This window comes from Eumetopias jubatus, unplaced genomic scaffold (assembly GCF_037043125.1).
Source record: "Eumetopias jubatus isolate StellerSeaLion01/CBP00866 unplaced genomic scaffold, mEumJub1_p1.0 scaffold_1, whole genome shotgun sequence".
NCBI classification, from domain to species: domain Eukaryota; kingdom Metazoa; phylum Chordata; class Mammalia; order Carnivora; family Otariidae; genus Eumetopias; species Eumetopias jubatus.
In genome coordinates this window covers 80,697,448-80,712,945 of record NW_028274807.1, presented here as the reverse complement: position 1 = coordinate 80,712,945, position 15,498 = coordinate 80,697,448, and the positions used below count along the sequence as shown (strand labels likewise).

At 44.1% G+C, this 15,498-nt stretch overlaps 1 protein-coding gene across 2 annotated transcripts in view; it reads left to right on the top strand.

Moving 5' to 3' along the window:
• VPS8 (VPS8 subunit of CORVET complex) overlaps window positions 1-11,635 on the top strand; it is a 267,080-nt gene extending 255,445 nt beyond the window's left edge. The window contains exon 48 of one of the 2 annotated variants that reach the window (XR_003608764.2): window positions 11,484-11,635. The gene's annotated coding sequence lies outside the window, so the exon portion shown is untranslated. Of the gene's footprint in view, window positions 1-4,063; window positions 4,483-11,483 lie in introns of those variants that run through there. The other variant, XR_003608763.2, reaches the window with a different exon arrangement.
• The last annotated feature ends 3,863 nt before the right edge of the window (window positions 11,636-15,498 follow it).

Genomic DNA, 15,498 nt, shown 5'->3' with positions numbered 1-15,498 from the left:
AAAATCAATGGGGATTATGTCCAGAAAAACTATTAAACTGTAAAGAATGGAAAACCCACTCTTAAAGAGCTAAGGCAGAGACTGTACCCAGAAACCAGTGCAAAAACACCCAATTTAAAAAGCACATAGACTAAGTAAAGGAGACCCATTTATTAACCTTAAAGCATCTGCCAAAGAGACAGGAAACAGCAGATTCCCCCTAGAGGCTGAGATACTGGTGGGCCATTTTGGAATTCTCTGTCTAATCTGCTAGCCCTGCCGACAGCCCCACCCAAACGCACTGCAGTAGGCCTCACACCCCGCAGTCGGGCCAGGGGCCAGCCCGCCCCCCAGAGTACCATGGCCATAGCCCAGCACAATAGGAGGGAGCACACAGCTCGCATAGGGCACCAAAGGAGATTGTCCTTCTGCATCCCACAGGACACCTACAAAAGGCCACTTCAGTATTGAGAGAGGTCACTGACTTACCTAATGCTCAGAACCGTGGGGAGGTAGGCAAAATCGGGGGACAGGAGAACAGCTCCAAACAAAAGCACGAGGCCTCAGGAGAAGGACTAAATGAAACAGAGATTTGCAAACTACCTGATAAAATGGTCATAAGGATGCTCACCAAACTCGGGAGAAAAATGGATGCACGCAGAACTCCAACAAGGAGAATATATAAGAAAGTACCAAACAGAAGTTATAACTGAACTAAAAAAATACCCTAGAGGGGGTTCCACAAGGGACTGAAGTAGAAGAACAGATCAATGAGCCGGATGAGGAGCAATGGAACTCGCCCAGACAAAGCAGCAAAATGAAGAACATTTTTTAAAAAGTGAAAATACCTTAAGGGACCTTTGGGTCTTATCGAGCAGAATAGCATTCACATTACATAGATCCCAGAGAAAGAAAAAAAGGGCCAAAAAGTTTATTTGAAGTGAAAACTTCTCTAATCTGGGAAAGAAATCAGACATCCAGGTCCAGGATCAACCAAAGAAAACCACACCAACACACATTATAATTAAAATGGTAGAAACTAGGGGTGCCCGGGTGGCTCGGTCATTAAGCATCTACCTTTGGCTCAGGTCATGGCTCCGGGGTCCTGGGATGGAGCCCCGCATGGGGGTCCCTGCTCAGTGAGTCTGCTTCTCCCTCTGCCTTTGCTCCTCCACTCCCCTCCACCGGCTTATGTTCTCTCTCTTTCAAATAAATGAATAAAATCTTTTTAAAAAAATGGTAGAAATTAGAGAATCAGGAGCAGCAGGAGGAAAAACAACTTGTTATATATAAGGAAAACCCCATAAAGCTATCAGATTTTTCAGCAGAAACTTTACTGACCAGGAGAAAATGGCATGACATATTTGACTTTCAGAAAGGAAAAAACTTCCAACCAAGAATTCTCTGCCCAGCAAGATGACCATTCAGAATTTAAGGAGAGATTAAGAGATTGAGAGATTTTTGCTTTCCAGATAAGCAAAAGCTAAAGGAGTTCATCACCACTAAACCAGCCCTACAGTTAGTGTTTTAAAGGGATTTATTTTAAGCTGAAAAGAAACGGCACTAATAAGGAAGCATATTAAAGCAAAATTCTCACTGGAAAGCAGTCCCTGGCTAGCTCAGTCAGAATAGTGTGTAACTCTTGATCTTGGGATTGTGAGCTCAAGCCCCACATTGGGTATAGAGATAAAATATTTTTTAAAAATTCCACTGGAAAAATATAACAAACCTAGTGGATCAATCACAAGGCAAGCATGAAGGTTAAAAGACAAAAGTAGTAAAATTAAGGAAGGTGGTCCAAGATGGCAGCAGAGAACGACCCTAAACTCACCTCCCCCCACTGACACACTTTATATACACCTATGTAGAGAGCAATTCCTTCAAAAGAAAAACTGAGGGCTGATTGAACAGCCCAACAAACAGTAGAGGGACCACATAGAGAAGACTAGGAGAGATGGAGACATGGTAACCATGGGAACACACCCCCCAGTGTGATAGGGAAGGAGGTCACTGAGGGTCCCAGTCCAGACTCCCCTACCCTGAGGCACAGTAAAAACAACAGGGGCTTAAAGGCTAAACGGATTATAAGCGAAGCAAATCCATCTACTAACCTTAGGGCAGCCACCAAACTGGCAGGGAACCGCTGGAACTCTCCAGGGTAAGAGGCGTGGTCCGTGCCATTTTTTGCACTCGTCCTCCACCTCGATAGCATAGGCAGGAACAGGGTCCAGGCGCTCACACCAGCCTGTTAGGACTGCCCCACTGCACCCTGGACCCCTGGCCTACACCAGCTCCAGCCATCCCCTTCAAGATAGCTCTGGTGCAGTGCACTCTGAGACTACCCCCTCCACTCCCAGCAGGCAGCCAACCCAGCCATCCCACCAATACAGCCCCAGTGCAGCACACCCAGGGATTCCCTCCCAGCCCATGCCCACTGTCCTGCAACGGCCCCAGGGCTCCTCTGGTCTTTGCACATTCCAGCCATCTCACCAGGGTGGCCCTGGCATGGTGTACCCCAGGACCCCCAGCCTGCCCCAGCTCCAGCCAGCCTGCCAGGTCAGCTCTGGCATTGTGCACCCAGGGACTGCCCCCAGGGTGGCCCTGACAAGGCACACCCTAGCTCCCCCAGCCCATGCCCACTCCAAATCCAGCTGTCCCATCAAGGTGGCCCTAGCGTGGTGCACCCAAGGATGCCCTGGCATGTGCTCACTCCAGCTACAACTTCTGTGCCAAGGCAGCCCTGACATGGAGTGAGTGCCCTGAGATACCCCTCCACCCCAGCCCACACCCGCTTAGCTCCCGCCAGCCTGCCAAAGCTTCCAGTCACAGTCTCCACAGGAAATGCTCCTACACGAGGCCACTCCTTCCAGACCAGGACAGGTAGCCGTTCCACCTAATTTATAGAAGCAAACATAGAAGATCAAAATAAAATGAGACAGAGAAATATGTTTCAAACAAAAGAACAAGATAAAAACCCCAGGAAAAAAATTATAATGAAATAGAGGTAATTCATCTGACAAAGAGTTCAAAGTAATGGTCATAAAAATGCTCATTGAAATTGGGAGAAGAATGGAGGAACACAGGGAAAACTACAACAAAGAGAAATATAAGAACCAATCAGAGCTGATGATTACAATAATTCAAATGAAAAATACACTAGAGGGAGTGAACGGCAGATAAGATGATGCAGAAGAATGGATCAGCAATCAAAGAGAGAACAGGGGAAATCACCAGAACAGGGAAAAGACACAAGAATTTTGTAAAAGTGAGGATATTTGAGGGGTCTCTAGGAAAACACCAAGTATAATAAAATTCACATTACAGAGGTCCCAGAAAGAGCAGAGAGAGAGAAGGGGGCAGAAAACTTACTTGAAGAAATAATGGCTGAAAAACTTCCCTAACCTGGGAAAAGAAGAAGACATTCAGGTCCAGGAAGCACAGAGTTCCAAATAAGATGAACCCAAAGAAAGCCACATGAAGACATTTATAATTAAAATGGTAAATGTTAAAGAGAGAATCTTAAAAGCAGCAAGAAAAAAACCAAATAATCCTATACAAGGAAAACCCCATAAGACTATCAGCTGATTTGCCAGCAGAAAATTTGTGGCCAGAAGGCACTGGCAGGATATATTTAAAGCACTGAAAGTATTCAACCAAGAATACTCTACCTGACAAGATTATCATCTAGAATTGAAGGTTCCCAAATAGGTAAAAACCAAAGGAGTTCATCACTTAACCAAACTTACAAGAAATGTTACAGGGTCTTCTTTAAGTGGGACAGAAAAACTATAACCAGAAATAGTGAAACAAATGAAAGAAAAAATACCACTTGTGAAGGCAAATACATAATAAAGGCAGTGGATCAGCCACTTACAAAGCTAATATGAAGATTAAAAGGCAAAAATAAAAAAATCAACAGTATAAGAAGTTGTTAAGGGATACACAAAATAAAAGATGTAAAATAGAATATCAAAAACAAAACTAGGGAGGGGGAGTAAAAATGTAGTGCTATTAGAATGTGTTCAAACATAAGCAACTATCTGCCTAAAATAGATGTTCTGTGTTTGTTTGTTCCCATATATAGAAACCTCATGGTAACCACAACCAAAAACCTACAATAGATACACAACAAAGAAAGAGAAAGGAGCCCAAACAATATTGAGAGGAAGAAAGGAAGAGAGAGAGGAAGAAAGAGAAAGAGAAAGAAGAGAGAGGATAAAAAAAGAAAAGGAAGGAAGGACGGAAGGAAGGAGAAAGGAAAGAGAGAGAGAAAGAAAGGAAGAGAAAGACAGACAACCACCACAAGGGAAGAGACCAGGAGAAGAAGGAACAGGGAGGAACTACCAAAACAGCCAGAAAACAACAAAACAGCAATAAGTATGTACTCATCAATAATTACTTTCAATGGAAATGAACTAAATTCACCAGTCAAAAAATGGAGGGTGGCTGAATAGATTTAAAAAAAAAAAAGACAACAGGGCGCCTGGGTGGCTCAGTCGTTGAGTGTCTGCCTTCGGCTCAGGTCACGGTCCCAGGGTCCTGGGATCGAGCCCCGCTTCGGGCTCCCTGCTCGGCGGGAAGCCTGCTTCTCCCTCTCCCACTCCCCCTGCTTGTGTTCCCTCTCTCGCTGTTTCTCTCTCTCTCTGTCAAAATAAATAAATAAAATCTTTTTTAAAAAAAAAAGGCAAGAACTATATATATGGTGCTTACAAGAGTCTCACTTCAGATCAAGAGACATGCACAGACTGAAAGTGAAGGGATAGAAAAAGATAATTCCATGCAAATGGAAATGAAAAGAAAGCTGGAGTAATTATATGCATATCAGACAAAACACACTTTAAAACAAAGACTAATAAAAGACAAAAAAGGCATTACATAATGATAAAGGGGTCAGGGTGCCCGAGTGGCTCAGTCAGTTAAGCATCTGTCATGATCCCAAGGTCCTGGGATTGAGCCCCATGTCAGGCTCCCTGCTCAGTGGAGAGTCTGCTTCTCTCCCTCTGTGGCTCCCCCTGCTTGTTCTCCCTCACTCACTCTCTTGCTCTCTCTCAAATAAATAAAATCTTTTTTAAAAATGATAAAGAGTTCCATCCAGCAAGAAGATATAACACTTGTAAATATATATGCACCCAACATAGGAGCACCAAAGTATGTACAGCAAATATTAACAGACCTAAAGACAGAAATTGAAAGCAATGCACCAATAGTAAGGGATTTTAATACCTTACTTTCGTCAATGGCTAGATCATCCAGGCAAAAAATTAATTAGAATATATTGGTCTTAAACAACACATTAGACCAGATGGACTTACTAGATATACACAGAACATTCCATCCTAAAGCAGATGGAATGTACATGGAACATTTTCCAGAACAGTCATGTGTTGGGCCGCAAAACAAATCTCAGTACATTCAAGAAAATTTAAATCACATAAAGCATCTTTTCTGATCTGAAACTAGAAATTAATTACAAGAGGAAAATGGGAAAAAACACAAAAATGTGGAAATCGAATAACATGTTACTAAACAACCAATGAGTCATCAAAGAAATCAAAGGAGAAATAAAAAATTACCTAGAGACAAATGGAAACAGAAATAGAACATATCGGGGTGCCTGGGTGGCTCAGATGGTTAAGCGTCTGCCTTCAGCTCAGGTCATGATCTCCAGGTCCTGGGATCGAGTCCCACATCCAGCTCCCAGCTCAGTGGGAAGTCTGCTTCTCCCTCTCCCTCTGCCTCTCCCCCTGCTTTTACTCTCTCTGTCTCTCTGTTTCTCTCTAATAAATAAATAAATCTTAAAAAAAAAGAAATAGAACATATCAAAATCTATGGGGTGCAGCAAAAGTAGTTCTAAGTGGGATGTTCATAGCAATACAGGCCTACCTCAAAAAAATAAAAATCTTTCTTTACACCTAGAGAGTGTAGGTGTAAAGAACTAGAAAAACAACGTCAAGTATTAGTAAAAGGAAAAAAATAATAAAGATCAGAATGGAAATAAATGAAATAAAGACTAAAAGGACAAAAGAAAAGATAAATGAAACTAAGAGCTGATTCTTTGAAAAGATAAACAAAATCAACAAACCCTTAGACAACCCAAGAAAAAAGAGAGGACTCAAATAAAATCAAGAATGAAAGAGAAGTTACAGTTGATACTACAGAAATACAAAGGATCATGAGACTACTATGAACAATTATATGCCAGCAAACTGGAAAACCTAGAGGAAATGGATAAATTCCTAGAAATAAACAATCTTCTAAGACTGAATTATGAAGAAATAGAAAATTTGAATAGTCCAATTACTAGTAAGCAGATTGAAAGAGTAATCAGAAACCTCCCAATAAAGAAAAAAAAAAAGGTCTGGGATAGGTTGGATTCATTGGTGAATTCTACCAAACATTCAAAGATTTACTACCTGTCCTTCTCAAACTATTTCAAAAAATTGAAGAGGAGGGAAAGCTGCCAAACACATTTTATGGGGCCAGCATTATCCTAATACCAAAGCCAGACAAGGACACCAAAAAAAAAAAAAATAGGCCAATATCCCTGATGAACATAGATGCAAACATCCTCAACAAAATATTAGCAGATGAAATCCAGCAATACATTAAAAGGATCATACACTATGGTCAAGTGGGATTTATTCCAGATATTCAAGGATGGTTCAATATCTGCAAATTAATCAACATGATACGTCACCTTAACAAAATGAAAGATAATGATCATATGATCATCTCAACAGATACAAAAAAACCATTTGACAAAATGCAACATCCAATTATGGGTAAAAAATCTCTCAACAAAGTGGGTATTGAGTACCAAAAGTGGGTACCTCAACAAGTTGTCATATATGACAATCTTACAACCTAACATCATACTTAATGGTGAAAAGCTGAAAACTTTTCCTTTAAGAACGGGAACAAGAGAGAGAAAAAAGAACGGGAACAAGATAAATGTACCCACTTTTACCACTTTTATTTGAGAAGGTATTGGAAGTCCTAGCCAAAGCAACTAGCCAAGAAAAAGAAATAACAGGCATCCAAATCAGAAAAGAAGTAAAACTATCACTATTTGCAGATAACATGATGCTATATATATAGGATACCCTAAAGAATCCACCAAAAAACTGTTAGAACTAATAAATGAATTCAGTAAAGTTGCATGATACAAAATCAACATACAAGGGCACCTGGGTGGCTCAGTCCGTTAAGCGTCTGCCTTTGGCTCAGGTCATGATCCCAGGGTCCTGGAATCGAGCCCTGCACTGGGCTCCCTGCTCGGCTGAAAGCCTGCTTCTCCCTCTCCCTCTGCTGCTCCCCCTGCTTGGGCTCTCTCTCTGTCTCTCTCCCTGTCAAATAAATAAATAAAATATTTTTTAAAAAATCAACATACAGAAATCTATGGCATTTCTATACACTAATAACAAAAACCAGAAATTAAGAAAACAATCCCAGTTACAATTGCATTGAAAAATTCTGAAATGCTCAGAAATAAATTTAACCAAGGAGGTTAAAGACCTGTGCACTGAAAATTATAAGATGCTGATGAAAGAAATTGAAAAAGACACAAATGGAAAGATATTCCATGCTCATGAGTTGGAAGAATTAGTAGTGTTAAAATGTCCATACTACACAAAGCAATCTACAGATTCAATGCAATACCTATCAAAATACCAATGGCATACTCCACAGAACTAGAACAAATCATTCTAAAATTTTCATGGAACCACACAAAAGATCCCAAATAGCCAAAGCAGTCTTGAGAAAGAGTAAGTAAGAATAACAAACCCAGGGCACCTGGGTGGCTCAGTTGGTTAAGTGACTGCCTTCAGCTCAGGTCATGATCCTGGAGTCCCAGGGTCAAGTCCCGCATTGGCTCCCTGCTCAGCAGGGAGTCTGCTTCTCCCTCTGACCCTGCCCCCTCTCATGCTCTCTCTCTCTCTCAAATAAATAAAATCTTAAAAAAAAAAAAGTAACAAACCCAGAGTTACCACACTCTCTGATTTTACACTATACCACAAATTTAGAGTAATTAAAACAGTATGGCATTGGTACAAAACCAGATACAAAAGTCAATGGAACAAAACTAAGAGCCCCCACCAAAAAATATATATATATAGACAATAAATCTATGACAAAAGATCCAAGAACACACAATGGAGAAAGAACTGTCTCTTCAATAAATGGTGCTGGGAAAACTGGACAGCTACATGCAAAGGAATTAAATTAAATGACTATTTTACACTACACACAAAAATTAATTCAAAATAGATTGAAGAATGTAACACCGGAAACCATAAAATTCCTAGAAGAAAACATAGGCATAAACTCCTTGATATTGATCTTAGTAATGTCTTTGTGGATCTGACTCCAAAGGCAAAGGTAAAAAAGCAAAAATAAACAAATGGGACTACATCAACTGCACAGCCAAAAAAAAAAAAAATCATTAAACCAAAAGGCAACCTACTGAATGGAGAAGATATTTGTAAACCATATATCCAGTAAGGAGTTAATATCCAAAACATACAAGGAACTCATACAACTCAATAATAGCAACAAAACTTGATTTAAAAATGGGCAGAGGATCTGAATAGACATTTCTCCAAAGAGGACATACAAGTGCATGAAAAGGTGCTCAGTATCACCAATTATTAGGAAAATGCAGATCAAAACCACAATGATATATTCTTTAACACCTATTGGAATGTCTGTTATCAAAAAGGCAAGAAATGACAATTGTTGGAGAGGATGTAGAGAAAAGGGAACCCTCGTACACTATTGGTGGGAATGCAAATTGGTGCAGCCACTACAGAATGCAGCATGTTTATTCCTCAAGAAATTAAGAATAGAACTACCATATGATCCAGGAATTCAACTTCTGAGTATTTATCTGAAGAATATGAAAACACTAATTCAAAAAAGACATATGTACCCTTGTGTCCATTTCAGCATTATTTATAATAACTAAGATATGGAAACAACCAAAGTATCCATTGATAGATGAATGGATAAAGAAGATGTGGTATATTTACAAAGTGGAATATTATTCAGCCATAAAAAAGAATGAAATCAGGGCACCTGGGTGGCTCAGTCAGTTAAGCATCTGCCTTTGGCTCAGGTCATGATCCCAGGGTCCTGGGATGGAGCCCCACATCAGGCTTCCTGCTCAGTGGGGAGTCTGCTTCTCCCTCTCCCTTGCCCTTCCCCCTCCACTTGTGCTCTGTCTCTTGCTTTCTCTCTCTCAAATAAATAAATAAAATCTTTAAAAAAAAAGAGAGAGAGAGATCTTGACGTTTACAACAACATGGATGGAACTTGTAGGTCTTATGCTAAGCAAAATAAGTCAGAAAAAGACAATTACCATATGATTTCACTCAAATGTGGAATCTAAAAAAACAAAGCAAATAAACACATAAAATAAAACAAAACAAACTCAGATACAGAGAAAAGACTAGTGGTTACCAGAGGGGAAGGGGGTTGAAGAAGGGTGGGCAAAATGGTTGAAGGAGTCAAGTGTTTGGTGATGGATGGTGGTGACCACTTTGTAGTACATACAGATAATGGAAATAAAAAGCTCTACACCTGAAATGTAATTTTTTAAGTGACAGATCAGGGATTTGAACTCAGAACTGTGATTCCAGATATTCCGGATGCTCCCTGCCCAAATTACATATCAAGTTTCTCAATGAGCCTAAAATTAAAGCCAAAGGCACTGGATATTCTCAAAACAAAATTTGGTAATTGCCCTTCTTCATTTTATAGTCTAAAGAGCAAAAGCTATTCTGAATATCAGAACTTCTGTTCAAATCAGGGCCAGTAAACAACAAATGACTCTTCTTTAGCCCCTGCCCTATTTTCTCAGTCCTTGAGTTCTTTAACTTCTCATTCCAGTGACAGTACCATTGAGTAAATTATAGCATCTTGAGATTCAGGTCATGCCTTCCTAAGAGTATACTCTGGATTGGATTTGAAGAGCCCTCTTGTCTCTGCTGAGGGTAGATGAGGAACGGACTCTGAGTGCTGGGCAGGCCTGGGCACTGGGGATGTGGCAGGCCTGAGCTGAGCCCCAGTCCCTGCCATCTGGAAGCCACCATCCCTGTCCCTTCTCATGGCACTGAGCAGATGTTCTACTCCGCAGTGATGTCAGGTCCTGCTTCGAAGCAGTCCCTTAGGGGCAAGTATTTGTCCGGAAGTATTTCTAGACTCAGCAACATCTAGACTCTGCTGACATCTCCATGGAGCTCACAGAGGGGAGCAGGGGAGCTCCCAGGATCCAGGAGCAGCCTAAGAGCCAGCAGCTCTAAGGGTCCCCCACTCCAGCCCCAGTGCTGAGCTCCAGCGGCTTTGCTAGGTCACATGCTCACCCCTTGGCTGTGACAGATGGTAAAGGAAGGCTCTGGGGAGGAAATTTCCATAGACCCTTCAGGTGCAGTTTGGGAGAGCAGGTACCTGGTCTGAAGAGTCTCTTCTCAAGCTGCCCCGCTGTGGGGGAGGAAGAGATGACCCTCTGAAAGGACATCAAGGCCCTGATGGGGGAGGGGAGTGGATCTGGTTGGTCAAAACACAGCAGTATCCATCACAGCTTTGTTCCTTCCTGGTAAACAGTAAGTATTTGAATATTACTGTGGCCCACCTGAAAACGGTTACTCTCAGCTCCCAGCTTCAGCCGAGTGCCCCTGCCCACTGTGTTTGCCGCCCCCCACCCCACCACCACCACCAAGGGGAGAGTCCCGCCCAGTTCTCCACAAACAGCAGAATGGACTGCTGGAAAGAGTGCTGGGTTGCCACTCAGGAGCCCCACCACTGGCCCACATGAGAGCTGAGGAAGGCTGTCTGCTCTTCTGAAAAATAAAAATAAAAATGATCTGCTCCATCTATAGCAAATGTCCAAATGATGGGTGGGAAGACGATTTCCAAAGGTAACACTGCCAACCAGAACCTTCTGTGGTGAGGGGGAGGGAAGGTGTCTGTGGAGGAGGGAAGCCAACAGGGGGCCTCATCAATGATGAATGCTTTAGTGAATAAATAATTCAGAGCTTTGGGGATCCTTTTAGAAACAGCGTGTTTCCACTCAGCTCTGCCTACAGAAAGTGTTTTTCCAAAGGTGCATCTCCAGAATTAGATGCTTTTGACGTGCCCGAAGATTCAGGGAAGGCCTCTTCGTATGTTGTCCTCTGGGCAGCCCACCACCAACTCCAGGCCCCAGGGAGTCAGAGCACCCTTGAACTTCTGGAGGGCAGCTCTGGCTCACCAGCTTCCATCCCAGGGGCCCCTCCTTCTGCCAACAGCCTCCTCTACACGCTGATACTCTATGAAGCCTTGCATAGCTCCTGGAGGAAAATGGCAGTTTGATTCACCCTTTGTCCACACTTGGGGGGGCTTCCTCTCTGTCCCCATCACTTGAGAGCAGAATTGCGTTCTGTACACTCCCGTATCCTCCATAGCACAGTGCTTAAAATGTAAAGGTATTACCATATTTTCTTTAAAGTCACTTTTTTTATGGACAGAATGTTCACAAACCTGATGCGTACACCTGGATGAATTCAGTGAAGACACCTGTAGAACCAGCACCTAGATCAAGCAAATAGAAATGACCAGCACCCCAGAGGCCCCCTGAATTCTCTGTTCATCATGCCCTGCAAGTTAACCACCATCCTGACTTCCAATAGCATAGTTTTGCTTGTCTTGAACTTTATATAAATAAAGTACATTATGTACGCTTTTGGAAGTGGCTTCCTTCTCCAATTCTGTTTGTGAGATTTATCTTTGTTATTCCTTCTCATTGTTGAATAGTAGTCTATTATATGAATATACCATAATTCATCCATTTTTTTAAAGATTTTATTTATTCATGAGAGACAAAGAGAGAGAGAGAGGCAGAGGGAGAAGCAGGCCCCCAAGGAGCAGGGAGCCCGATGCGGGACTCGATCCCAGGACCCCGGGATCATGACCTGAGCCGAAGGCAGACGCTTAACCGAATGAGCCACCCAGGCGCCCCATCCATTGTATTGTTAATGGGCATTTGAATTGTTTCCAGGATGGGCCTTTTACCATTCTTCTTCCTGTCTTTTGGTGAACATACGTATGCAGTTCTGTTGGGTATAAGCTTAGGAATAATCTTGCAGGGTCAAAGGGTAGATGTAATCGACACCTTTTTGAATATACGCTGGCCTGCATGAATGTCTACAGCTTCGGTGGGGGACACGGGATAGGTATGACAGGAGATGCGCACCCCCACCCTTCACCTGAGCTTGGCTTTTAGTGCACAGGCCCTGATATCTGCCTCCTGTCCCAGCCAGCAGGTAGGTGGTTGGCTCAGGAGACTGACAGGCTCTGCTTATGAAGTTGCTGGTGGGGCTGGGCCTCAGCTTCCCACTGGAGCTCTTCTCCAAAACCGAGGAGTCTGGTGGCCCCCGTTCTTGCCTGACATCTGTTCCCTTAGAACTCTGTACCACGACTATCTCAAAGGTCAGGATCTGCTCCTAATAGTCTGCGGGGTGCCATGTACCAAGACTTCATGGTTTGCCCAACCCAGCCTCTTCTCTCTAGAAGGATGTGTCTGCCCATCACCCGTCAACATTCCCACACTATACTCTCACCTCCACCTGAGATGGTGATTCCTCCCTTCATTCCTCTTTGAGCACCCCCTCCAGACACAGAGCAGTCCCCCAACCCGGGGTCTTCCCAAAAGCTTCTGGCCTATGTGCCCTCTTACAGTGGTATTGTGGATAGACTGCAATGGCTTTTCCAGGTCCTTCTATAGATATGTGGATGTGCCTACATTTACTTTGCGAATTTTGGCATCACAGTTCACACAGGCAGGTTCTAAACATGAGGGCAGAATCTCAGCCCTTTGTCTACTGCATGGGGCCCTGTTTAAGCAGAGATTAGATAGGTGATGAAAGAAGAATGTGCAATAATTAAGAAAGCAGTTGGCATCAAAGGCCCCACCCCAACAGGGCTGAGAAGGGGAGAGGGCAGAGGCAGCAGGTAACAAAAGGGCTATGATCGGAGGCCGATTCCCAACAGAGTTCTTCGATCCAGGACCCACCCGAGCACAAGGCAGTGTCTGAGCTCCCAGGCCAGACCCTGGTCCAGGTCAAGCCAAGCTGGGCACAAAGCCAGAGCGACTTAGCAACAAGGGCAACATCAGGGGTGCCCAGGGGGCTGAGCTGTAGCTCACTGACGCTTCCACCTAGAGCCAGGGCCGGTCCAGGGAGAGGTGGGCCTGGGTGTGTGCAACGGACCACCTCAGAACCTCAGGTGTGGGGAGGAGAGAGGCAGGTGAGTGAGCACAGAGGGAATAGGCCGAAGCAGGGGCAGAACAGGGTTTGACTGCACAGGCTCAACAAGTGACGGAGTCACCCCAGTTGGCTCTGGAATCTCAGGAGACACGTGGAGTTTGGGCCCTGCTACTTACCTGCCACGTGGGACTCACTTACCTGCCTTTAGAGTTGACTTTGCTATTGGTTGCTTCAGCTATAAATTCACGAAATCATCATCTCCCGCCTACCACACAGTTTCGGGGTGTGGACGATAGGCTGACATCTGGGAAAATGCTTGGTCACATCCCCATTCAGATGTTGCTTCCTTTGCTGATTCACAGTGCCACATGGTCATCATCTTGCGGTGACACTCCAGATCTCTTCGTTGGGATAAATCATCTAGGGTCTTACACTAGGTGATACAGAGGGCTAAGGTAACCCAACAAAGCCCAAGCCTTCCTGTTCTCCCATCTCCAAAATCACCTGCAGAGCTTCAGGCTGGGGACTGAGAAAGACAGTAAGAAACAAATCCTCTCCTCTTTCTCCAACCCACTGGCACAAGAACTTTCCATCCACAGTTGGAGGCCTGGAATGGGGTCACTGCTCAGTGGAGGCTGGTTAGTTCAAGGACACACACGCCCCAGTCCAGCCTTTAATCCCATCCAGCAGGTGCCTGAGCGGGTGAGTCACCACCCAGACTTGTGGGCTCTCTACCTCCACCCCACACACCCTGCAAATGCTCCGCCTGCACTCACCGCCCTAGGACTCATCCTCTTCAAAATAATTTCCTGGGTTTCTGATTATAAAGTAGTATCAATTCATTTTAGACAACTAGGAAAATTCAAAAAGGCAAACAGAAAAACACCACTAATAGCTGCCATGTTTGCTTTGCCTTGCTTTTCATTTCCATCAGTTCCCACACCTGCTTGGTTCCTGCAGAATTCCATCTGACCTCTGACTGCACCTCCTTGAACCCTACTGTGACAAGCCTGAGGCCCAAGGTCCTGCCTCACTCCCTTTGGTCAGCACAGAATGGGGTAGCACGGCAAGGGTTAAAGACATTACCAGTTTGCAGTGATTGCACTGTAATGAGGACGAGATGCTAAATTAAAGTTTATTGCAGAAAACAAGTGTATGTAGTCAGCATTTGTAGGAGGCTACAATGAGATGCCTTCTAGAACTTGGCAGTACAATTATGTAGAGTTAAGTGAGTAAAATGCACATGCAGTAGATGAGATTAGCTGTCGGCAAAAGTCCTTTTAAGACAAGTCGTCTTTTGTGAAGGCAGAAACGGCTAGCCTAGAATGCTAGTCAAGATGTGATTAAACATGGAAGAAGCCACAGCCTCATCAAAGCACTGAAATGTCTGCAAGATGGTGTGTGTGTGCTGGGGGTGGTCTGTGTGGAGCACAGAAGGCGGGGAGGAAGGGAGTCTGTTGGTGTTGCTGGGACACCGCCTGCAGAGCAGCCCCACCGGGTGAGGCGGGGTGCACCAGCCTGTGGGCAGGGGTGCGCTGGGTTAGAGATGGAACGTCACCCCCTCCGCCCTGCTCCCAGGCTCCCCAGCAGCGTCCGGGCTCAGCCTCCAACTACCCTGAGCTTGGGAAGAGGAGCCACCAGAGGGAGCAACTCAGGCAAAGGGCCGAGAACGGGAGCTCGGGAGCCAAAGGAGCTGGGTTCCCTCTGACTCCGGCTACCTACAAGTGGTGTCACTTGGGGCAAAAGTATTTACTCCTCGAGCACTTTTCCGGATCCGTGAAATGCAGCGCTGAAATCTCCCTTAGAGGACTGCCCTGAACAGCAAGGCTGGGCTGCAATTCCTAATAACCGTAACAATGGCATTATCATTGTTACTCATCAGCAAATTTATTTAGCAGTCCCTAGTGAGGTTATTCAATGAAACCCGACCCCAGAAGCTGCTCTTTTCTAGGTGTGAATTAGCGAATTGAGCCTCTGGGTTTGCCACACCGAGGTCTGGACCCTGGGCCTTGGTGACAAGCGACTGCACCCCCGGGACCTATGGTTAGAAGTGTCTCACAGGGCATGTGTAAACCAAATACAAAACTGTGGCTTGGTGTGAAATAAAGACTGGGGGGCGGGGTAAGTATATTAGTATAAACCTGATGTAGCCAACGAAAAAGTCCTTGTTGCAAAGTGTTCTGGGAGTTGTGAGTAGTTGACTGTGAGTATATTACCATTTTGAGTAGTAATGCTCTGCTGCGCTTCGTAGTTTTTGTACAGTCAAGTGTGATGATGA